Below are 26,398 nucleotides of genomic sequence, written 5' to 3'. Positions count from 1 at the left end.
TAGTTTATGGCATTATTATAGTCAGGGGCACAGTGTATGGATGACTTTGGAGAACTGTCTACAGCTGGGAGAGGTCATCGTGATAGTCTGGGCTGGATGGATGGGAGAAATCACCCCTTCTTTGAGTCTCTGAATGTCACTGTGTATTATCCCTCTGACTGTGTCACCTCAGCAGTAGATTCACCGTGAGTATGCATTTCCTAATGTATTGATAAGTGTACAATTGTGGCCAAAAGTTTTGAGATTGACACAAATGTTGGTTTTCACAAAGTTTAGTCAGATGTTTCTAAAGTTACTGAAGTACAATTAAAAGCATTTTTATACATTTTAAAACTTTTATTGACGACTATATCAAGTTTATGTGAAGACTCAATTTGACCCTTATTATTCAGGACTTCTGCCCTTCACCCTGGCAGCTGGATATCAGCTTCTGCACCAAATCCTGACTGATGACAACTTGTTCTTGCTTAATCAGTGCTATAATTTCTGTGTTTGTTTGTCCACCTGCTTTTTTAGGATTGACCACAGGCCATGAACCCCAAATTTCAATGTTTTATTCACCGAACCACTTTGGTATCACTTTTGCCTTGTGACATTGTCTCCATCATGCCGAGGAAAATAATTGTTCATCACCAAATTGCTCCTGGATACGTGGGAGAAGTTGCTCTTGGAGGATGTTTAGAAATTATTCTTTATTCCTGGTAGTGTTATTTGGCAAAATTGTGAGTGAGCCCACTCCTTTGGATGAAAAGCCCCCACGTGTGAATGGTATCAGGATGCGTATCTGTTGGCATGACGCAGGACTCATGGCAACACTCGTCTCTCCTTCTCTGGAAGGTCATTCTTCCAGATGTCCTGAGTACAGTCTGAAGGGGGCTTCAGAAAATGTGGACTGCAGAAAACGGGGGTAAAGTTCTTTTCTCTGATGAATACTATGACTAAGGGTGCTGTGTACGCCACAAAAGCGTCAGTCTATGGCTAATGATGAATATATTTTGTATTCCCTTTTAGTGAATTTCCAAAAAAGAAGAAGCACAGGTTTTATTCTTAGTGATTTTGCTGTTCATTTTTATTGCAAAATTATAAACTTGATGTATTTGTTAATAAAAGTGTAAAAACTTATCAAATGCTTCTACTTATACTTCAATAACCATAGAAACATCCGATTAAAAGATCTAAATTCACCAAAGAAGCAAACTTTGTGAAAAAAAACAAAATTTGTGTGGTTCCCAAAACTTTTGACCACTACAGCACACACTGTATTCAGTGCCTTCAAATAAAAGGTATTTATGACATCAAGACTACAAAAATGTCTCAGTTCTGACATTCATCCTGAATAGCCTCCTGTTATGGCTGGCAATCAGGCAACACAGCGTGCAGTAATCAGCGCACATACAGAGATCTGGCAATAACCAAAAACAATAGGACGAGCGCTGAGACGTGGAATCTCTGTAGACTGCAGTACCTGATCTATCCTCACACAACTATAAGCAGCAGTGGATTGCGCCTATCAACTACCTATGCAACTCGGCACTGCCTGAGGAGCTGACTAGCCTGAAGATAGAAATACAAGCCTGACTTACCTCAGAGAAATACCCCAAAGGAATAGGCAGCCCCCCACATATAATGACTGTTAGCAAGATGAAAAGACAAACGTAGGAATGAAATAGATTCAGCAAAGTGAGGCCCGATATTCTAGACAGAGCGAGGATAGCAAGAGAACTATGCAGTCTACAAAAAACCCTAAAACGAAAACCACGCAAAGGGGCAAAAAGACCCACCGTGCCGAACTAACAGCACGGCGGTGCACCCCTTTGCTTCTCAGAGCTTCCAGCAAAAGTTAATAGCAAGCTGGACAGAAAAAACAGAAAACAAACTAGAAGCACTTATCTAGCAGAGCAGCAGGCCCAAGGAAAGATGCAGTAGCTCAGATCCAACACTGGAACATTGACAAGGAGCAAGGAAGACAGACTCAGGTGGAGCTAAATAGCAAGGCAGCCAACGAGCTCACCAAAACACCTGAGGGAGGAAGCCCAGAGACTGCAATACCACTTGTGACCACAGAAGTGAATTCAGCCACAGAATTCACAACAGCCTCCCCAATTTGCCTTTATGTGCTGGGTTGACACACAAATATTAGATTTTCTGAAATCACCGCTGTACAGAGATGCTCAGCTGTCATTATACAGCCACACGGCCGCTGTAGCATTTTTATAGCAGTTTTGGAAGATTGTATGAAAAAAAACCGCTCTGCGGTCCCGATGTGTGAACACAACATTGCAGCAAAAATTACGAAGCCTTCTACATCGCTGTTTATCTGCTGCAGAAGAAAAACTCCTGTGTGGGTGTCCTATGTCAACCCACAGTGGGTGTGTGGCTGTATAATGACAGCTTAGCAGATGAAGCATCGTCAGTGAAAATTTGGAAATTTCATGCACACACTACAGAGAAAATCTCCAGTGTGAATTGATCATTGCGGCAGATTTGAAAGCCGCAGCATGTCAATTTATCCTGCTGATGTCACGCCGGATTTCATCCTTTTTCAGTGGCAAGGGTGAAATGTGCAGTAGATCCACTGTATTTCCTCAGCAAAATCCACAGCAGTTTTTGTGGCTGCAGAAGATTTGTAGGTCCGTTCCTTGCACCTGCCCCTCTGTAGCAAAAGTGCAGCTGTGGTCATTAGTAGTAATGTGTGTTCACTGACAGTCATTGGATCTAGCTGTTATATTAGGATCTCGACTACCCAGCAGCCGATCAGTTTACCATACCCCCACTCAGTATTTTATAAAATCACATTTGGATTGATTGTCAGTATCAGCACATAAAGGCCACAGCCAGCACAAAGCTGTACATTAGATAAGAGTCATTCTCCACTCAGCAAGGGCTGAATTAAGACACCATAAGGCATATCAAATGACGAGATCTGTGGTCTGATAAATAATACAGTAGCAATGTGAAGCCATTATTTTTAGGCTGACAACTGGCTGAAAGCATTAATAAATTATCAAGTAAGTACGCAGCTTGCAATAGACATGATCATGGAAATGATACACTGTGACTGCTAGTAAATGGCTGCTGCTAAAATTCTGAGAAATGTAAAAAAAGGAAAAATAACTATAGGGGTGAAATACACCACTGTCCTCTCTCTTGGGTCGCCGACAGCTGGGCACTGACATTTATCTGCTTTTAATACGGGCATTTTTATTCTTTTATCCCTTTGTTAGGGATCATGTATGTGAGTGTAATCATCATCGGACTTGGATGTCTGGGCCCCACAGGAGTAATGGACCCTAGGTGCCCACCCTACAACCATATGCAAATACCTGTAAGCCGTTATCCCCATCATAGTGGAGCTTCGACTGTAAGACACAGGCGGCTCCTGCACGTATACTGTGCACCACAATAACTGGGATGTACAATTATGGTAGTTTGTATTAAAGGGGTTCTTTGGTTAAAACAAGTTATCACAGATCCATGGGCTCCATAGGATAGGTGACAACTTAGGCTACGTTCACATTAGCGTTTACCGACGCAGCGTCGGGAAACGCAGATGCGACGCACGCGTCATGCGCCCCTATGTTTAACATGGGGGACGCATGCGTTTTTCGCGTTGCGTTTTCCGACATGTGCGTCGTTTTTGACGCTAGCGTCGGACGCAAGAAAATGCAACAAGTTGCATTTTTCTTGCGTCCGATTTTCGTCAAAAAACGACGCACGCGTCGCAAAACGCAGCGTTTTTGCGTGCGTTTGCACGCGTTTTTGCGTGCGTCGTGCGTTGCGTCGCCGACGCAGCGGCGCGCAACGCTAATGTGAACGTAGCCTTATTGATCGTTTGGGTTCAACCATAGGAAACTGCACCGAAGAATTGGAAAGTTTTATCCCTGACAGGACACTTTTATCCCCATTTTAAAATGGAGCCTCAGGTGGGATGTCTGACCGCAGCTTCATTCATTCTCTTTGGGGCTGTCAGAAAAAAAAAGCCACTGAGGGAATGAATTGATCAGTGGTCACTTCGCACATGCTGCTCCAGTCTAATGGGGATAAAAGCTCACATGCCGCTCCAGTCTAATGGGGATAAAAGCTCCACATTCCGCAGATCGGTGTGGGTCCCAGCAGTCGGACCCCCTCCTATCAATAAGTTATCATTTATCCTGTGAAAAGGTGATTACTTGTTTTCACCGAAGAACCACTGTCAGTGCAGAGAGAAATACGGCCACATCATGATTGGTAACTGGGCTACGTATTACCACCACATAGTGACCAAATAATCCCACATACTGTACAAGGGAGAAATACCATGTCACCATGGCCAGATCACATATTACCAGCATATAGAGACCAAATAATTCCACAAACAATGGAGAAATTCTGCCACACCATAACCGAACCACATATTACGACATAGTGACTGAATATTACAATACTGATCACTAATAAAAACCACAATACTAACAATGCTGTTATGACCATCAGCTACATTATACACAGGAGCTCTGTATATAGTATATAGTGTAAGTGTACATGCAATACACTGACTTACCACTGACATCACTATTTGAAGTCCTTCATCTTTGCTTTTCCTCTTCATCTGGCACAAACCGCCATCACTTCTTCCAGTCAGAACTCATTGCTGAAGAAAATAAGAAAAACGGCACAGTGTCATGCTGCACAGTAACAGGACCTCCCTTTTGTCCCCCCATGTAAAACAGTATTCTAAAAAATAAATTATATAACAGCAGTAATTTTCCCTAATTGGCCTCTACAGTAATTATATCTGACCACTTGCCACCATAAACTAATAATGTAGGTTCCGACCCTGAGTGTAATGCGTATAGTCATATTGTAGCATGTCTTCCCCATTTTTGGTCCCATTCCAGCACCATGTGAATGAAGTTGTGACCTGCGAAATCACACAGTGATTGCTTTGTGAAGCGGAGGTCACTTTTTAAAATCTTCTCTAGTCTATGCCAGTCTATGGGAATTTTGAACAAGGTTGTATTAAGAAAAATGTGTCATCCTCGGACACGGGTAAGTCTGGCAGACGACACAGCATATAAATAATTTGGGATAGAAATAGAAGAGGAAGGCCCTAATGGTAAGGTGCGAGGGATGAGAACCCTCCTGACACAAACCCGTGCCTGTCGCTAAGCTTGCCTAACGCCCTATGTGGGTCCTTCCACCCACCATCACGTGCTTTGTCCCTGACTGTCTCCTCTATGTACTCTGGCTAGTGCACTGACCAGCATGGATGCTAGTCTCACCACTGCAGATGGTAGCACACGGGAAGAGATGAACAGGGGACAGAAAAAAAGAAAACGACTCAACGTAGACTCTGCTGCTATGCTCCACTGCAGCAGAGAAAACAGCAGAACTCCCACAGCAGTAATACCACGGTCACAGGAGAACGCCACACATCTAGCTGGTCTGCAGAGAAAAACTCTATAACCAATGATCAGCTGATGAGTCAAGTGACTATTTAAAGTGAGGTGGGAGTGGTTACCAACCAGCATCAGCTGACCAGCCTATAAGACAACTTCCAGCAAGAGACTGACAATAACTCTTGCTGGACCAAAAGGAAAAAACATTTAAACTTCAGCAGACCCAGAGCTGCCACTACGTGATCGCGGGGGCACTGATGGGTTGTCATGACAGTTGGGGGTCTGCTGAAGACCCCCTTGCCTGTCGTCACGATCTTCCTGTTATTAAGAGGATACAAATTTTGATGAGACTGCTTCTTTAACAGAACACTGACAGGTGAGAAAATGTGTGTTTCTATGATCCTCTGAGCAGTGAGAACACTGCGTACGGTGGAGACTTCTCCATGCGGTAAGAACAGCATGGTAGCCTGGTATTAGTAATACAATGCAAAACTGCCGACGTGCTCATCGCCGCTGTTATGTCACTGGAACCTCATTCACAGGTCCTTGCATTACAGACAACTGAAGGCTTTACACTGACATAGCAGAGCTATGTAGCTAATGCCATCATGTACAGTCCCCAGTTAAAACATTAATACTTTACATTTCTTTAATTGTTGAATTATGTGATGACACATTGCCTTTAAATGTGACAGACTGGCTTTAACGGGTGAGTGATCTTTAATTCAGTGTCATGAATCTCTACCACTAAACATCCAGCAATGAATTCTCATGCCATTTAGGACTCACTGTAATTTAAAAAAACAAAAAACAAACATATTTCTCATGAATCTATATTCAGTCAAGACCTACAGGCCTTTACTCCTGGGACTGAAACCTAGGTTCACCTCTTAAACAAGTGTTCACATTGCATTCCCTGCTGTGTGATCTAATATGCAGTATGCCCACAGTTCTCACATCATCTAATAGTACTAGATCTAAATGATAAATGAGACAACTGCAATCCAAAGTCAGCATGAGGTAGGGGTTAAAACACAGATGTCAGGGATGCCTCTCTTATCAAGCTCTGTCCTTTTGTTTGCTTGCAATGATTGTTTTATCACCAGGAGCTTATCATTGCTCTAACACAGAAGCAGGTACATGCCAGTCCAATACGCCCCCTCCTGTGATAGGCAGCTCACTGTGTATAGACATTTTACATACAGAGCCTGGTTTCATTCTTAATGTAAAAGCTCTGATTGTGTGAGAATGGCTGCACTCAGTTCAAATTCATCGCAGTGAAATCCTCCAGGTACACTATGCTAGCGGTGATCTCACCAAGGTCACCGCAGTTCATTGGTCGCACCTTTGCACCATCCAGGTTGAAAACTGTTAATCCACAGACATAAATTACGGCGTAGGACATAATGTAGGAGAGGTGAGGGATATGGTTGTTTTTTATTGTTTTATTGCAGGAGACAAGTGATTCAATGGAATGGGCGCTAGGTGAGTATAACTGTGTTTGTTGTTTTAAATAAAAATTAAAAAGTGTGTTTTATTTCAAATAAAGGACTTTATTCTGGCTGTGTCTTTATTTACTATATAACTATAGGATTAGTAATAGATAGGTGTCTTGTAGACGCCTCTCCATTACTAATTCGTGGGCTGGATGTCACCCAACAATGCAGTGGTGACATCAACCCCACAAATATGAACCCCACTTGCCACCGCAATAGGGCAAGTGGGAAGAGCTGGGCAAAGCGCCAGAACTGGTGCACCTAAAAGATGTGCCTTGTGCCTTTTCTGGGCAGCTGAGAGCACCTATTTTTAGGCTGGGGGGACCAACATCCATGGCCACTTTTCAGCCTGAGAATACCAGCCCCCATATGTCTACTTTAGCAAGGCTGGTTGTCAAGAAATAGTGGGGATTTTAATATTATTTATTTAAATAAAAAAAATTGGAGTGGGGACCCCTCTTGTCTTGATAACCAGCCTTGCTAATTCTGACATCTGAGGGTTGCAGCCCTATATATCACAAATCCATATATAAAAGTTAAAAAACCTGAACATTTTTTTTTTAAAAAGGGAAGCATAATTTCTAGCATGTGTTAGAAAAGCACCAACAGTATGTGCAGAATGTGTAGCAACTTGAAAACATATACTGATGTAAAATAATCAATTTTACATCATACTATGCCAGTAGAGGTAGTAAATAAGGTGCAACTGCAATATGTGCAAAAATGTGAAGCAAATTAAAACTATGTTAGTGTGAAAATCATTCAATTTACGCCATACTATGCCAGTAGATATATACAAAAGAAGGAAGGGTAATAAATAAGGTGCAAGTGCAAACCTAATTCATATATAAAAAAGTAACGTGATTACAATTTCCAAAATGCACAGGGTGCAAATGCTGGTATAAGGTGCTAATGCTAGATGAATATATGTGAACTAGCTATTGAACCCGTTCTACGCCCGGGTGGCATTTATATTGGTATATGGTCTCCATCCTGGTATGTGCTGCTCCATCCTGCGTCCCCATCCTGTCATGTGCTGCTCCATCCTGCGTCCCCATCCTGTCATGTGCTGCTCCATCCTGCGTCCCCATCCTGTCATGTGCTGCTCCATCCTGTCATGTGCTGCACCCATCCTACGCCCCATTCTGTCATGTGCTGCTCCCATCCTGCGCCCCCGTTCTGTCATGTGCTGCTCCCATCCTGCGCCCCCATTCTGTCATTTGCTGCTCCCATCCTGCGCCCCCGTTCTGTCATGTGCTGCTCCCATCCTGCGCCCCCATTCTGTCATGTGCTGCTCCCATCCTGCACCCCCGTTCTGTCATGTGCTGCTCCCATCCTGCGCCCCCGTTCTGTCATGTGCTGCTCCCATCCTGCGCTCCCGTTCTGTCATGTGCTGCTTCCATCCTGCACCCCCGATCTGTCATGTGCTGCTCCCATCCTGCGCCCCCGTTCTGTCATGTGCTGCTCCCATCCTGCGCTCCCGTTCTGTCATGTGCTGCTCCCATCCTGCGCCCCCGTTCTGTCATGTGCTGCTCCCATCCTGCGCCCTCGTTCTGTCATATGCTGCTCCCATCCTGCGCCCCCGTTCTGTCATGTGCTGCTTCCATCCCGCACCCCCGTTCTGTCATGTGCTGCTGCCATCCTGCACCCCCGTTCTGTCATGTGCTGCCCTATTCTGTCATGTTCTTTAATTTACTGCTCCCATCCATATGCCCCATACGCTGCTCCATAAGATGCTCCATAGTATATGCCCCGTATCAGGTGGCGTAAGTAACAAATAGCTGTGGCATGAAGTGCCACAGCCTCATGCCACAGCAATTTGTTACTTGCGCCACCTGATTCCTTTCCGCCACCATTTTCTTGGTCCTCCTGCTGGCGGAAACGGCGCCTGCGCAGTCCGCGCTTTCCGGCGCCATTTTCTTGAAGACACTGCAGTGCGTCTCTTCCCGTGTGCTACCATCTGCAGTGGTGAGGCTAGCATCCATGCTGGTCAGTGCACTAGCCAGAGTACATAGAGGAGACAGTCAGGGACAAGGCATGTGATGGTGGGTGGAAGGACCCACATAGGGCGTTAGGCAAGCTTAGCGACAGGCACGGGTTTGTGTCAGGTGGCGTAAGTAACAAATTGCTGTGGCATGAAGTGCCACAGCTTCATGCCACGCAATTTGCTACTTACGCCATTCCTTTCCGCCCATTTTCTTCGTCCTCCTGCTGCCGGAATCGGCGCCTGCGCAGTCCGCGCTTTCTGGCGCCATTTTCTTGAAGACACACCTGCGCCGATTCCGGCAGCAGGAGGACGAAGAAAATGGGCGGAAAGCAATGGCGTAAGTAACATATTGCTGTGGCATGAAGTGCCTGCGCAGTCTATAAAGGCTTCGGACAGAGTGACGCTCCCAGCGTTATATTATAGATGCTCCTAAGAGTAATTTAAAAGTGGTTACTATACCTTTACGTGCCGCTGGCCTTGATAGCACGCACCCCGACGTGCGTTTCGGAATGGAGATTCCTTCGTCAGGGGATGTTAAATATGGCAACAAAGTGGGTTTTTATATACTGGTATATTCGAAAAGAGGCACCGATAGTACTGACCTGCGGTGTAAGTGGCGCATGCGCAGCCGCCCAACCCGGAAGCCAACCCCCCAGCGTCAGGTGACCTGAACCACGGGATGTGTCCCCAGCGTTACCAAGGCCACACAGACGCCGAAGCACTGACCACCGAGCGCTGGCCCCGCATGCGCACCACCCAGGATCAGCTATGAGCAGGGATGAAGACAATACAAATGCAGAGATATATGTTAACCCAAAAAGTGAGTGTATGTATAAAAAGTAAGGGGATAAATGTGTGCAAAGAAAGGGGGTGAGAACGTAATAATTGCAAGCGATAAAGTACAGTGCAAGTTATATAGAAATGAATAAAAAATATACAATATATGTGTGGTTCATATTCGCTTAATTTGCATATACAATAAAATCAAGCAAAAGGTGAAAAACAACAAAAATACAAAGAAAGAAAATAATAATAGAATAATAATAATAAAGAATATATAAGGGGACGATTAGGGAATTAATTAAAAATATATATAGGTCATCACAATAATAGCAATAATTATTATTTTTCTTAAACAATCATTTTTAAAGGAATTTTTATGATGGTATTGCACTTCTTGTCTGTAGGATGACCTCCGGAAATGCAGGATAAAATGACCATTCACACACAGCAACAAAAGGGACACGTCCAAAAGAGCAATGGAACACGGTAAGTCTCGCCCAGTCCGTTATAAGGATATATTATGATATAACCTCCTGAGGAAAGTGTCAAAATAAATAAAAACAAGAATAAAAAATATAAATATATATATATATATATATATATAAATATATATTGTAGGGATACGCTACCTGAGTGTGTTGGGGAACACTCGCTTGGCAGCAGGATAAACACTTCAGGCACGATATCTCACACATATCAGTCTTATTTGGTTTATTACACATCATAAACCACATAACGTAGAGTCCATTGTGTTACACAGTTCATAGAACATCACAAGCACCAACAGTCTGTATAGTACCTGATGGGAGCTCCTGCTCCACCTGCTGACTGCTTGTCAGTCCACTCCTCTGGGTAAGCTGCCTCACGGGGATCACCAACTTGCCTGGCCGGCACACATTAGTCAGTCCAGAGCCACCGAAGGACTGTAGCTTCCCCACACAGTAGCTGTCACTGGCTCTGCAAATCCCGGTCCTCACCTCGTGCTATTCATGGATCCGGTCCTACTCCCAGGACCTCCCAACACCCAGGTTACACAGGATCACACAGGTGGCTAGTCCGGGTACTATTCAGGACGTCCATCCCCAGCTGGGACCGTCCAATACCCAGGCCACCAGTAGCAAAGTCCCACCATGTGCTATTCAGGATTCCTCCTCCCAGGAAATCCAACACATACTTTAGGACCTTCAGACCACACATGTGACCCACACCCTGGTCACATTATATACCCTGAAACCACACCCCTGGGTGGGAGTGTGGATGTGTGGCTAGTTTGTCCCGACCATCTCACACAACTAGCCTAGTAAGTCACCCTTGCCTATTATACAACACTGCACCAACTGTTGAGGGAGTACAGGTCCCAGAATAAGCACATTACATCAGACTTACCACGCAGACTCCCTCTGCGACACATATCGGCCATCAATCACATGACCAGTCACTGTTTCATCACAATTATGTCTCCAAGTGCACCTTGAAGTGCAGATGCAGCGCCCCCTGGCTGCAACATTGGTCACTGCACCACAATATATATAACTATATATACATACACATATGCACACACAATTAAGATACACAAACCTAAAATATAAAAACGCCAAAAGAGTATAACTTAAAAGCCAATAATTCAAAGAAATGGAATAAAACTCAAGTTTTCATTCAGCCCTTTGGGAGAAACAGTATCCAATGTCAATATCCATTTAGTCTCTAGTTTGGCCAAAGGTATGCTGATTCTTCCTCCCCTTTCATTTGGTTCCACCATATCTATCCCGCATACCTTTAAGAGTGGTGCATTGCAATTATGATGTATTTTAAAATTTCTAGGTATGGTTTTGAGTAGCGACACATCCTCTATATCCCTTGCAGCTTGTATACTCAGTACATGTTCTCAGATTCGAATTTTAAGCTGGCGAGTAGTCATCCCCACATAAATAAGAGAACAAGGACAGCTAGCATAAATGACTGCTTTAGAATTGCAAGTGATGCAATGTTTGATTTTATGAGTTGAAGTTCTCTTAGCATTAGTGAATGTTTGAGTTCTTTGGATATTAGGGCATGCTACACATTTACCACAATGTTTACAACCAAGTGGAGGATATGATGTGGGTAAAAAGGAGGGAATAGGATCACTAACATAATGGCTCTTAACAAGAATGTCACCCAAATTCCGTGATCTCCTCTAGGTAATATTAGGGTGATCTCCGATATACTGTTTCAATATTGGATCAGTTTGTAGAATAGACCAAGATTTTGCAAGATCAGTATGACCATGATGTTGGGTAATATACCTTACAGGTTGTTTAGGGGCTATAGATTTTGCAGTATACAGGGCTTGATGACGTGTGGTATGTCTTGCACGATTATAAGCCTTCTTGATTGAGCGGCGGCTGTAGCCCCGATCAAGAAACCCAAAGAGAATGACCGTGAGCGTACTGTGTCAGTGTCATCTAACATAACCAACTGTGATATGTCATGTGCCTCCTCTTCTGCCTCTACTTCAATCTCAACTGTGTCCACTCCTAAACGTAAGCGGGAGCCCCGATACGTACCTGCGAAATGCAATTTCGGATACTCTCCGAAAACAACAGAAGTAATAATAAGGTCATTAACCTAAGTTCCCATAACTTTTCACAAATTGAGATTGATGTTTTACATAAGGGCTTGATGTTTTGCCCTACAGCCAATTTTGATAAATGTATTGCCATAAAAGACTTACATTTAATCGCAAGGAAGCTATTCTATAAACGTCATTTTCATAATGAGGATACTTTTCGACTGTTTCCCACAGAGGCGTAATAGGAGGCATTGAATGCTTTGGAGACACTGGCTCAAGAACATAATGAACATGAGGGAGGTAAGATTCCGGACTCCATTCAACCACGCTCACATAAATTTCCACCCTTGTCATCTTGTCCTACTCTTGATGTTTTTGTCAGAACTGTGAGTAAAGACTTTGACAGAATGCCACGCTATCCTAAGGTAACAAATTTAAATAAAAAAGAGCAAAATTGTCTGAATAGACTACAAGGGATGCGTGATGTAGTTTTAAACCGGCTGACAAGGGTGGAAATATAGTGATCTGGCCCAAACGTATGTATGAGGCTGAAGTCTTTAGGCAATTAAAAAACAATATTTGTTATAAAAAATTAACCTTCAATCCGCTTGAAAAATTCCGTGGTGAACTCCTAAACATTCTTAGGGAAGCCAATGATAAGGGAATTATTACTAAAGATTTATTTACAGTCCTCCAGATTATTGAACCTGCAGCACCTACATTCTATTTATTGCCCAAAATCCATAAAAATTTGACTACACCGCCGGGGAGACCTATCATTTCTGGATGTGGGAATTATCTTGAAAACATCAATAAATTTATTGATTCCAGATTATAGCCTTTAGTGGAAGAATTACCGTCATTCATAAAAGACACTAATGAATTTTTCAAGAAAATTGATGGCCTCTATATTGACAGTGATACCCTTTTGGTTTCCTGTGATGTAGAATCACTTTACACTAACATACGCAATAGTGATGGAATTCAGGCTGTACAGTTTTTCTGAGTACTTCTTCAACGCCCAGAGATATGTGTGAATTAGTTCTTGGACTGTTACAATTCTCTTTGTCACACAACTACTTTATGTTCAGGGGGTCCTTCTACCTACAGCTCCAGGGCACCGCAATGGGTGCTTCATTTGCACCGGCGTATGCAAATCTTTTCCTGGAGCTGTGGGAGAGGGACCTCTTCATGTCTGAGCAGTTGCCATCAATGGACCGTGTCCTCTTTTGGGTACGGTTCATTGATGACATTTTCTTTATGTTGCAGGGATCTATATTATCCCTTAATACTTTCATATCTCAACTCAATCAAAATTCCTGCAATATTCACCTAACATACAAATGTGACGCAAATCAGATTGAATTTTCTGATGTACACATAAGAAGGGGAATGGATAATTATTTACAGACCGACTTATATCGTAAACCGACAACGGTCAATTCGTTTTTACAAGCAACATCGTCTCATCCCCCATCCATGATACATTCCATCCCCATAGGTTAATTCCTGTGTTTACGTAGAGTGTGCTCAAATGAGGAGGATTTTAAAAAACAATCCGAGGATTTAAAGGAGAGGTTTCTTGATCGGGGCTACAGCCGCCGCTCAATCAAGAAGGCTTATAATCGTGCAAGACATACCACACGTCATAAAGCCCTGTATACTACACAATCTATAGCCCCTAAACAACCTGTAAGGTATATTACCCAACATCATGGTCATACTGATCTAATGTGCCATTACCTTGCAAAATCTTGGTCTATTCTACAAACTGATCCAATATTGAAACAGTATATTGGAGATCACCCTAATATTACCTACAGGAGATCACGGAATTTGGGTGACATTCTTGTTAAGAGCCATTATGTTATTGATCCTATTCCCTCCTTTTTACCCACATCATATCCTCCACTTGGTTGTAAACCTTGTGGTAAACGTGTAGCATGCCCTAATATCCAAAGAACTCAAACATTCACTAATGCTAAGAGAACTTCAACTTATAAAAATCAAACATTGCATCACTTGCAATTCTAAAGCAGTCATTTATTATGCTAGCTGTCCTTGTTCTCTTATTTATGTGGGGATGACTACTCGCCAGCTTAAAGTTCGAATCCGAGAACATGTACTGGGTATACAAGCGGCAAGGGATATAAAGAATGTGTCGCTACTCAAAACCATACCTAGAAATTTTAAAATACATCATAATTGCAATGCACCACTCTTAAAGGTATGCGGGATAGATATAGTGGAACCAAATGAAAGAGGAGGAAGAATCCGCATACCTTTGGCCAAACTATTATTATTATTATTTACTAGATGGTGGCCCGATTCAAGTGCATCGGGTATTCTAGAATATGCATGTCCACGTAGTATATTGCATAGCCCACGTAGTATATTGCCCAGTCACGTAGCATATTGCCCAGCTACATAGTATATTGTCCAGTCACGTAGTATATTGCCCAGTCACATAGTATATTGCCCAGCCACGTAGTATATTGCCCAGTGACATAGTATATTGCCCAGTCACGTAGTATATTGCCCAGTCACGTAGTATATTGAACAGCGACGCAGTATATTGCCCAGTCACGTAGTATATTGCCCAGTCACGTAGTATATTGCCCAGCGACGTAGTATACAGCACAGAGCCATGTAGTATACAGCGCAGAGCCACATAGTATATTGCACAGCGACATAGTATACAGCACAGAGCCACGTAGTATATTGCCCAGTCACGTAGTATATAACACTGCCCACACAGTATATACAGTAACAGTGGCCACATAATATCTAGCACAGCCCACGGAGTATATCACACAGCCCACATAGTATATAACACTGCCTATGTAGTATACCGCACAGAGCCACGCGGTATCTAGCACAGCCCACACAGTATTTAGCAGTGTGGGCACCATATCCCTGTAATAATTAAAATAAAAAATAGTTATATACTCACCCCTGGGATCCACCGAAGCTCCGCTGAGCCGCTCGCGCCTGCCGCCATCTTTCGTTTCCAGGATGCATTGCGAAATTACCCAGTCTTCTGGGTAATTTTGCAATGCATCGCTGGGAACGGAAGATGGTGGCAGGCGCGAGCGGCTCGGCGGACTACGGAGGGTGAGTTTAGCAGTTTTTTAAAAATTATTTTTAACATTACATTTTTTTACTATTGATGCCGCATAGGCAGCATCAATAGTAAAAAGTTGGGGACACACAGGGTTAATAGCGGTGGTAACGGAGTGCGTTACCCGCGGCATAATGCGGTCCGTTACCGCCGGCATTAACCCTGTGTGAGCGGTGACCGGAGGGGAGTATGCGGGCGCCGGGCAGTGACTGCAGGGAGTAAGGAGCGGCCATTTTCTTCCGGACAGTGCCCGTCGCTGATTGGTCATGTTTTGCCGCGACCAATCAGCGACTTGGATTTCCATGACAGACAGAGGCCGCGACCAATGAATATCCGTGACAGACAGACAGACAGACGGAAGTGACCCTTAGACAATTATATAGTAGATTGTTATAGCGCCATTTATTCCATGGCGCTTTACATGTAAGGAGGGGTATACATAATAAAAACAAGTACAATAATCTTAAACAATACAAGTCATAACTGGTACAGGAGGAGTGAGGACCCTGCCCGTGAAGGCTCACAATCTACAAGAGATGGGTGAGAATACAGTAGGCGAGGGTAGAGCTGGTCGTGCAGTGGTTTGGTCGATTGGTGGTTACTGCAGGTTATAGGCTTGTCGGAAGAGGTGGGTCTTCAGGCTCTTTTTGAAGGTTTCGATGGTAGGTGAGAGTCTGATGTGTTGTGGTAGAGGGTTCCAGAGTAGGGGAGATGCGCGAGAGAAATCTTGTATACGATTGTGGGAATAGGAGATAAGAGGGGAGTAGAGAAGGAGATCTTGTGAGGATCGGAGGTTGCGTACAGGTAAGTACCGGGAGACGAGATCACAAATGTATGGAGGAGACAGGATGTGGATGGGTTTGTACGGTTAGGGTTTTGTACTGGAGTCTCTGGGCAATGGGGAGCCAGTGAAGGGATTGACAGAGGGGAGAAGCTGGGGAATAGCGGGGGGACAGGTGGATTAGTCGGGCAGCATAGTTTAGAATAGATTGGAGGGGTGCGAGAGTGTTAGAGGGGAGGCCACAGAGCAGGAGGTTGCAGTAGTCAAGGCGAGAGATGATGAGAGCATGGACTAGGGTTTTTGCAGATTCTTGGTTGAGGAATGAACAGATTTGTGAAATATTTTTGAGTTGAAGTCGGCAGGAAGTGGAAAGGGCTTGGATATGTGGTTTGAAGGAGAGATCAGCGTCAAGGATTGCCCCGAGGCAGCGAGCTTGTGGGACTGGGGAGAGTGGGCAGCCATTTACTGTAATGGAAAGGTTCATTGGGGGGGTCACGTGAGATGGGGGAAAGATGATGAATTCTGTTTTGTCCATGTTAAGTTTCAGAAATCTAGCAGAGAAGAAGGATGAAATAGTGGACAAACATTGAGGAATTCTGGTTAGTAGGGAGGTGATATCTGGTCCAGAGATGTAGATCTGTGTGTCATCAGCATAGAGGTGATACTGAAAGCCATGAGATTCTATGAGCTGTCCCAGGCCAAAGGTGAAAATGGAGAAGAGCAGGGGCCCTAGGACTGAACCTTGTGGGACTCCGACAGATAGAGGGCGAGGTGAGGAGGTGGTGTGTGAGTGGGAGACGCTGAATGTCCGGTCAGTTAGGTATGATGAGATCCAGGATAGGGCCAAGTCTTTGATACCAAGGGATGAGAGGGTCTGTAATAATAGGGAATGGTCCACTGTGTCAAAGGCAGCCGACAGGTCCAGGAGGAGGAGGATAGAGTAGTGTCGCTTGCTAGAGACTAAATGGATATGGACATTGGATACTGTTTCTCCCAAAGGGCTGAATGAAAACTTGAGTTTTATTCCCTTTCTTTGAATTATTGGCTTTTAAGTTATACTCTTTTTATATTTTAGGTTTGTGTATCTTAATTGTGTGTGCATATGTGTATGTACAGTGGGGCAAAAAAGTATTTAGTCAGTCAGCAATAGTGCAAGTTCCACCACTTAAAAAGATGAGAGGCGTCTGTAATTTATATCATAGGTAGACCTCAACTATGGGAGACAAACTGAGAAAAAATAATCCAGAAAATCACATTGTCTGTTTTTTTATCATTTTTTTTGCATATTATGGTGGAAAATAAGTATTTGGTCAGAAACAAACAATCAAGATATCTGGCTCTCACAGACCTGTAACTTCTTCTTTAAGAGTCTCCTCTTTCCTCCACTCATTACCTGTAGTAATGGCACCTGTTTAAACTTGTTATCAGTATAAAAAGACACCTGTGCACACCCTCAAACAGTCTGACTCCAAACTCCACTATGGTGAAGACAAAAGAGCTGTCAAAGGACACCAGAAACAAAATTGTAGCCCTGCACCAGGCTGGGAAGACTGAATCTGCAATAGCCAACCAGCTTGGAGTGAAGAAATCAACAGTGGGAGCAATAATTAGAAAATGGAAGACATACAAGACCACTGATAATCTCCCTCGATCTGGGGCTCCACGCAAAATCCCACCCCGTGGGGTCAGAATGATCACAAGAACGGTGAGCAAAAATCCCAGAACCACGCGGGGGGACCTAGTGAATGAACTGCAGAGAGCTGGGACCAATGTAACAAGGCCTACAATAAGTAACACACTACGCCACCATGGACTCAGATCCTGCAGTGCCAGACGTGTCCCACTGCTTAAGCCAGTACATGTCCGGGCCCGTCTGAAGTTTGCTAGAGAGCATTTGGATGATCCAGAGGAGTTTTGGGAGAATGTCCTATGGTCTGATGAAACCAAACTGGAACTTTTTGGTAGAAACACAACTTGTCGTGTTTGGAGGAAAAAGAATACTGAGTTGCATCCATCAAACACCATACCTACTGTAAAGCATGGTGGTAAAAACATCATGCTTTGGGGCTGTTTCTCTGCAAAGGGGCCAGGACGACTGATCCGGATACATGAAAGAATGAATGGGGCCATGTATTGTGAGATTTTGAGTGCAAACCTCCTTCCATCAGCAAGGGCATTGAAGATGAAATGTGGCTGGGTCTTTCAACATGACAATGATCCAAAGCACACCGCCAGGGCAACGAAGGAGTGGCTTCGTAAGAAGCATTTCAAGGTCCTGGAGTGGCCTAGCCAGTCTCCAGATCTCAACCCTATAGAAAACCTTTGGAGGGAGTTGAAAGTCCGTGTTGCCAAGCGAAAAGCCAAAAACATCACTGCTCTAGAGGAGATCTGCATGGAGGAATGGGCCAACATACCAACAACAGTGTGTGGCAACCTTGTGAAGACTTACAGAAAACGTTTGACCTCTGTCACTGCCAACAAAGGATATATTACAAAGTATTGAGATGAAATTTTGTTTCTGACCAAATACTTATTTTCCACCATAATATGCAAATAAAATGTTAAAAAAACAGACAATGTGATTTTCTGGATTTTTTTTTCTCAGTTTGTCTCCCATAGTTGAGGTCTACCTATGATGTAAATTACAGACGCCTCTCATCTTTTTAAGTGGTGGAACTTGCACTATTGCTGACTGACTAAATACTTTTTTGCCCCACTGTATATATAGTTATATATATTTATATTTTTATTCTTGTTTTTAATTATTTATTTTGACACTTTCCCCAGGAGCTTATATCATAATATATCCTTATGATGGACTGAGCAAGACTTACCGTGTTCCGTTGCTCTTTTGGACGTGTCCCTTTTGTTGCTGTGTGTGAATGGTCATTTTATCCTGCAATTCCGGAGGTCATCCTACAGACAAGAAGTGCAATACCATCATAAAAATTCCTTTAAAAATGATTGTTTAAGAAAAATAATAATTATTGCTATTATTGTTATGACCTATATATATTTTTAATTAATTCCCTAATCGTCCCCTTATATATTCTTTATTATTATTATTATTATTATTATTATTTTTATTATTTTTCCCCTTATTTTCTTTCTTTGCATTTTTGTTGTTTTTCACCTTTTGCTTGATTTCATTGTATATGCAAATTAAGCAAACATGAACCACACATATATTGTATATTCTTTATTAATTTCTATATAACTTACGTTGTAATAATATAATAATAATAATCTTTATTTTTATATAGCGCTAACATATTCCGCAGCGCTTTACGGATTGCACACCTTATCATCACTGTCCCTGTTGGGGCTCACAATCTAAATTCCCTATCAGTATGTCTTTCGAATGTGGGAGGAAACCGGAGTGCCCGGAGGAAACCCACGCAAACACGGAGAGAACATACAAACTCTTTGCAGATGTTGTCCTTGGTGGGATTTGAACCCAGGACTCCAGCGCTGCAAGGCTGCTGTGCTAACCACTGCGCCACCGTGCTACCCGTGTACTTTATCGCTTGCAATTATTACGTTCTCATCCCCTTTCTTTGCACACATTTATCCCCTTACTTTATATACATACACTCATTTTTTTGGGTTAACATATATCTCTTCATTTGTATTGTCTTCATCCCTGCTCATAGGTTATCCTGGGTGGTGCGCATGCGGGGCCGGCGCTCGGTGGTCAGTACTTCGGCGTCTGTGTGGCCTTGATAACGCTGGGGACACATCCCGTGGTTCTGATCACCTGACGCTGGGGGGTTGGCTTCCGGGTTGGGCGGCTGTGCATGCGCCGCTTACACTGCCGGTCAGTACTATTGGTTCCTCTTTTTAAATATACTAGTATATAAAAACCCACTTTGTTGCCATATTTAACACCCCCTCACGAAGGAATCTCCATTCCGAAACGCGCGTCGGGGTGCGTGCTATCAAGGCCAGCGGCACTTAAAGGTATAGTCACCACTTTTAAATTACTCTTAGGAGCATTCACATATATTCATCTAGCATTAGCACCTTATACCAGCATTTGCACCCTGTGCAATTTGGAAATTGTAAGCACATGTTACTTTTTTATATATGAATTAGGTTTGCACTTGCACATTATTTATTACCCTTCCTTCTTTTGTATATATCTACTGGCATAGTATGGCGTAAATTGATTGATTTTCACACTAACATAGTTTTAATTTGCTTCACATTTTTGCACATATTGCACTTGCACCTTATTTACTACCTCTACTGGCATAGTATGATGTAAAATTGATTATTTTACATCAGTATATGTTTTCAAGTTGCTACACATTCTGCACATACTGGTTGGTGCTTTACTAACACATGCTAGAAATTATGCTTCCCTTTTTAAAAAATTTTTTCAGGTTTTTTAACTTTTATATATGGATTTGTGATATATACCATATCCACTGTATGCAAATTGGTCTTCTATATATTTATTTTTTATATTTTATTAACTATTTACTTTTTGCAATATATTTCTATATATATTATTTTTACCTTGATACATGCACATCAATTATATGTTGTTTTTGTCAATTTAAGTATAAATAAAGTGATATATTTTTACAAATTTTCCTGCCTTGGTGATCTCTGACCTTTCAACCAGTCTGGTGCATGGATTGATTCCACATAGTATATAGCAGCCATGCGGTATATAACACTGCCCACATAGTATCTAACACTGGCCACGTAGTAGATAGCAGCCACGTGGTATATAACACTGCCCACGTAGTATATAACACTGGCCATGTAGTATATTGCCCAGCCAAGTAGTATATTGCCCAGCGATGTAGTATATTGCTCAGCCCACGTAGTATATAGCACAGGCCACGGAGTATAGTGCAGAGCCCACGTAGTATATAGCACAGCCCACGGAGTATATTGCCCAGCCACGTAGTATATAGCACAGGCCATGGAGTATATTGCACAGCCCATGGAGTATATTGCACAGCCACGTATTATATACTCACCTTCCGTCCGCAGCTGTCACCGCCGCATGTGCTGCGCTGTTTCCTGCTGTCGCGGCCGTCATCAATGACCGCAGCCGCTAATTAAGTCCCCGGCTTTTGGCCGCTTTAGGCCCACCAGCGCCCATGGTCCCAGCCGGCTCCGCCCTCCTCATGGCGACTCTGCCCCCTTTGCAGCGCTCTGGTTGGGCCTGTATGGAGTGGGCGGGGACTTGCTCTGCATACTTCCTGGCCTCCCCTGCCCTTTTGTCTGGACATTAGATCAGTGGAAATCTATGCTGGGGTCTGATCAGTCAAAATTGTAGAATTTTTGTACCAACTGCAATGCCTTTGTGAGATGCAGAAATAGAGAGTGGATGTTTTCTATATGTGTGGGGACCACTGTAAAGCATCGAAGGGAAGGTATGATGGTGTGGAGGTTCTTTGCTGGTTATTCTGTTGGTGACATGCCATTCCATCTAGTTTGCTCTTAGGGTACCGTCACACAGTGGCATTTTGATCGCTACGACGGCACGATTTGTGACGTTCCAGCGATATATCCGTGACGTTCCAGCGATCTCGCAGTGTCTGACACGCTCCTGCGATCAGGAACCCCGCTGAGAATCGTACGTCATAGCAGATCGTTTGAAACTTTCTTTCGTCGTCTAGTGTCCCGCTGTGGCGGCATGATCGCATGGTGTAACAAAGGTGTGCACGATATTGTATACGGTGTGCGCATAGTAACCAACGGCTTCTACATCGCACATACGTCATGAAATTATCGCTCCAGCGTCGTACATTGCAAAGTGTGACAGTAGTTTACGACGCTGGAGCGATATTGTTACGATGCTGGAGCGTCACGGATCGTGCCGTCGTAGCGATCAAAATGCCACTGTGTGACGGTACCCTTAGTGTGACCTTCATTTGTGTTACAACAGGACTGTGACCTACAACACATTTCCAGGCAATGTAAGGGCTATGTGACTAAAAAGGTATTGGATGAGGTGCTGGGTCAGTAGACATAACCTCCACAATCACCAGGCCTAAACCCAAGTGAGATGTATTGGAATGAGTTGTTGACAAAGAGAAGGCAAAGCAGCCAACAATTGCTCAGTGCCTGTGTTGGTGCTCCTTCAAGACTGAAAGCCATTTCAGGTGACTACTTCAGGTGACTACATCAGGTACATCTACTTAACAGAAATCCAAAGATATGTAAAACTATCATCAGAGTAAAGGGGGGTACTTTGAGAAATCTAAGGTTCAACACATACTTTGTTTTGTTTCCCACGTTTCTTTACTCCTTGTTTCCATATTTGTTGCTTCTTGTCTTTACTGCCTTCAATCTGAATCTACAATGTGCACATTCCAATAGGAACAATTTAAAACACTGCATGAACAAGTGTGTCCAAACTTTTGACAGGTACTGTACATTCCCCATAAATTCCAAAATAATGTGTACTTTATTACATACGAATGGTACAAGGTCACTTTTGTGGTAATTGCAGAGATGCGTTTCTAAAAGTTCATTGGTCTTTATACACAGTATATGTATTTAGTCTATACAGTCATGCATTTACATTACTGCTAATTGCTTGGATGCCACCTCCAATGCTAATCAATTAGAGGGTTCCAGCATTGTGCAGTGATTCATATATAGATATGCACGGGGTATATTATGTGCTGTACTATGTGACATCAGGAATATTATAATTTATCTAGCAATCTTAATTACACACATATATATATATATATATATATATATATATATATATATATATATATATGTCATCAATGTCATCCATACTCACCATGAGAACATACTGTGTAGGGCTCAGGTGTAGCTGCAGGCTTGAGGTCCTGAGGCTTTCGAGGATGGAAGATCACCGAGGACAGGGTAGAAAGCGCGGTCCTCCTGACTGTCCTTTGCTTGAAAAATGGATGACGGGCGATCCTATTGCTTTAAGTGTGATTGAAGAATCATAAAAAGATCTCAGCAAGCCTTTTCCATTCATATGGTAATATCTGTGCTCAGTGCACCATCTGCACACTGAGCTGTCATTTGCAGCTCTAGCACCCTTCTCCAGTTCTGAGCATGCTCTGTCTGTACTCGCATCTTACAGCTCTGGCTAGCTCACCTCAATTTGTTAGCTTCCCTGAGGTCATCCGTCCATGAAAGATGATTTGCTGCATTGCTCCTGAAAATCCCCAAGGAACAAGGAAAGGCAAAGAGACACAGGAAGGATAGAGCAGGCGACAACAGACGTCTCTTAACCTTCTCTTTACAAATATACTATTGACAGTGGGAAAGGTGGAAATCCGGTATGGGAAATCTACAATTAAAGGCAATATATTGGCATATTTTTGCTAATAGAAGTAATCAATGATATGGCTATATAGGTTTTTGCACCGCAATAAAAATGATACCTTTTTTGTAGACATCTAATGTGCCAGTCTTGAGAAAACAAGCATAAAAGCACTATGCAAATATGCCTGGGAGTGCTCAAAATCAGCAATGCAAGTAAAAGGGTCTGTGAAAAAAATCGGACCGCACTCGGATGTCAAAAAGGAGAAGGTGGAGAAAGTTTTTAAAATTTCTCCACGTACAAGAAAATTAGATGACACTCCGACCGTACTCCGATCAAACGCTGAACAGAATACTTAATAATAATAATCTTTATTTTTTATATAGCGCTAACATATTCCGCAGTGCTTTACAGGTTGCACACATGACATTGGTATTGTCGATACCCAGGTAGTAAACACCCTCTCATGGGTCTCTGACCCTCTCCTCCAACCCAAAATAACGACATAACTCCCAAATTGGATATAATTGGCCACGGCACCCTTTATTATAAATAAACAAAACACATAACAGGAGGGGTCCTTGAAGCTAAAAATCTGGTGTTAACCATAGGATAAACTAGTGGACAGAAAACCAACAAATAGTTTACTCTCAGCCGTTACCCCACAGGCTCGAGAGCACCAAAATACTCCATAGGGTTACCATTGTCCACTTCCAACTTAGGAATCTGGCCCACTGTTGCCAAGATTCCCCCAAACCACCAGACCCGAAACCAAAACTTATACCAACTGAAGAATCCATATCCCGATGGATCCCCCAGGCCAATTTAGCACCAGCTCCAAGGACCCCTCCCACCACCACAACGAGAGTACTTGACCCCCTTAAGTACCCGAGACCCCACCACCCTTAACCGCTATGGCTCGCTCAATTCCAGTCTGAAGCCCCAGGGCCCACAAACACTGCCCACGGCGTTCAGATGGACACCATCGCCCAGAAGAAATTCGTCACTTCCACGTTCCACCTCAAAATGACGAACTGCCAGGCCCCCATTTCTAACCACAAAACCAGACACAGCCCAATTCACTTTAATGCGAGCCTTATTAACCGTGTCCACCGACCTAGCATGCCTCCAAGATTTCCACGGAACAAACACTGACCACGCTATAGACATCTCCCGAAAAGAAGCCCATAATCTAAGTAAATCAAGCTTGATGTCTCTAATCAACTCACGACAAGGGTGAACTCCCAAGTCGTTTCCCCCAACATGCAACACCAAGATATCAGGCGGCCTGTCGAAACGAACTCCGTTATGCACCTCCTGCATAACCCTGTTCCAGCCCAAGCCCCGAAAACCCAGCCATCTGAGAACGGCCACGTCCCTGGAAAAAATCGAGCTGTCTTCCATCCTGTCAGACGTCTGCCCGCTTCGCGCCCCAATAAGCGTAGGAGTGGCCGACATTCCAAACCAAAAGCGAGGGCGAACCTGAAAAATACTAAAGGCCCCTTCACATTAAGCGACGCTGCAGCGATACCGACAACGATCCGGATCGCTGCAGCGTCGCTGTTTGGTCGCTGGAGAGCTGTCACACAGCTGCTCTCCAGCGACCAACGATGTCTGTCCTCCAGCGCTGTGCTCTGCACTCCTCCTGTACTGTCTGTGTGAGCACAGCGGCCGGAAAGCAGAGCGGTGACGTCACCGCTCTGCTTTCCGGCTGACCGACGCTCACAGCCAGTACAGGAGGAGTGCAGAGCACAGCGCCGGGGACAGACAGCGTTAGGTAAGTATGTAGTGTTTGTTTTTTTTACTTTTAGGAAGGTAACCAGGGTAAACATCGGGTAACTAAGCGCGGCCCTGCGCTTAGTTACCCGATGTTTACCCTGGTTACCAGTGAAGACATCGCTGGATCGGTGTCACACACGCCGATCCAGCGATGTCCACGGGAGATCCAGCGACGAAATAAAGTTCTGGACTTTCTTCAGCGACCAACGATCTCCCAGCAGGAGCCTGATCGTTGGTCGCTGTCACACATAACGATTTTATTAACGATATCGTTGCTACGTCACAAAAAGCAACGATATCGTTAACAATATCGTTATGTGTGAAGGTACCTTAACAGCTTAAAAACTTGCACAGAAAAGACACATGAGTCAACTATGAGCCGACACCTCTCAAGGCCTAACATAACTCCGATAACGGCCAGACTCCCACCAACCAATCCTTTGTACCACTGCAGGAGCCAAACCACCCAGCGCTGCATCTGTAGCAGCCCCAATACAAAACGAATGAGAGGCAAACCTGGAAGGGTCTACCCCGATGGCCACCAATGCCTGCCGAAAAACCACCACAAATTGGTATCTGGAAAGAAAAGACCCGTCCTCGTGACGCAACAAAGGCCCGTCTCTGCTCGTTTGAAAACTAACAAAAAACCTGCCAGCAACGGATAGGAGACATTTCCGAACACGGAACAGCACCCGATACCACCGTGTTACCTCGTCCCTCCTGATCCATCTTAGACCTCCGAATCCGGAATTGTAAAGACCCCTTGGTAACAAAAACATCCCTAGCCCAAAGCCCCCCTTATCGAACTGTAAAAGGTGACATAAGCTCCCCAACTCGCAAAGCTCCGAAAAAGGCCAGGGAAAAAGCTAGACGAAATAAGGCCTCCTCAAAACTAGAAACACAAATATTAACCAGCCGTGCACCGAACTGCTCTAATATCTCAAACGACACCGGGCGCCTACGATCGCCTCGGGTACATGCTCTCTTCAGCCCCTTCACCGCTTGATTCACCAAAAAAGACTTCGTCAAGTCGTGACAACCCCGAAGCCGAAAACCAAACGCCAAAGCTGCAATTATCCTGTCGACCTTAGCCGCCGACCATCCTTGATCCACCCCAAGTCTCAACCATAGGAGCAAAGCCCCAACATGATCCTGGCCCGTATTAGCACCCCGCGCAACGCCAACCGAATCTCCCAAGAACTCCATACCGACCGATAAGCCGACCACGTAGTGGGAGCCAAGGATGCCT

General features: G+C 43.8%; 1 protein-coding gene across 2 annotated transcripts in view; it reads right to left on the bottom strand.

The window, feature by feature from the left end:
* Positions 1-23,264, bottom strand: part of POMGNT2 (protein O-linked mannose N-acetylglucosaminyltransferase 2 (beta 1,4-)) — a 48,462-nt gene extending 25,198 nt beyond the window's left edge. Inside the window, exons 1-2 of one of the 2 annotated variants that reach the window (XM_069730044.1) lie at positions 22,876-23,264; positions 4,541-4,630 (exon numbers count right to left, since the gene is read on the bottom strand). The gene's annotated coding sequence lies outside the window, so the exon portion shown is untranslated. Of the gene's footprint in view, positions 1-4,540; positions 5,057-22,875 lie in introns of those variants that run through there. The other variant, XM_069730043.1, reaches the window with a different exon arrangement.
* Between the last annotated feature and the right edge of the window lie 3,134 nt (positions 23,265-26,398).

This window comes from Ranitomeya imitator, chromosome 6, assembly GCF_032444005.1.
Source record: "Ranitomeya imitator isolate aRanImi1 chromosome 6, aRanImi1.pri, whole genome shotgun sequence".
Taxonomy (NCBI): Eukaryota; Metazoa; Chordata; class Amphibia; order Anura; family Dendrobatidae; genus Ranitomeya; species Ranitomeya imitator.
The sequence above is the reverse complement of the archived record's forward strand: the minus strand, read 5'-3'. Positions and strand labels throughout refer to the sequence as shown.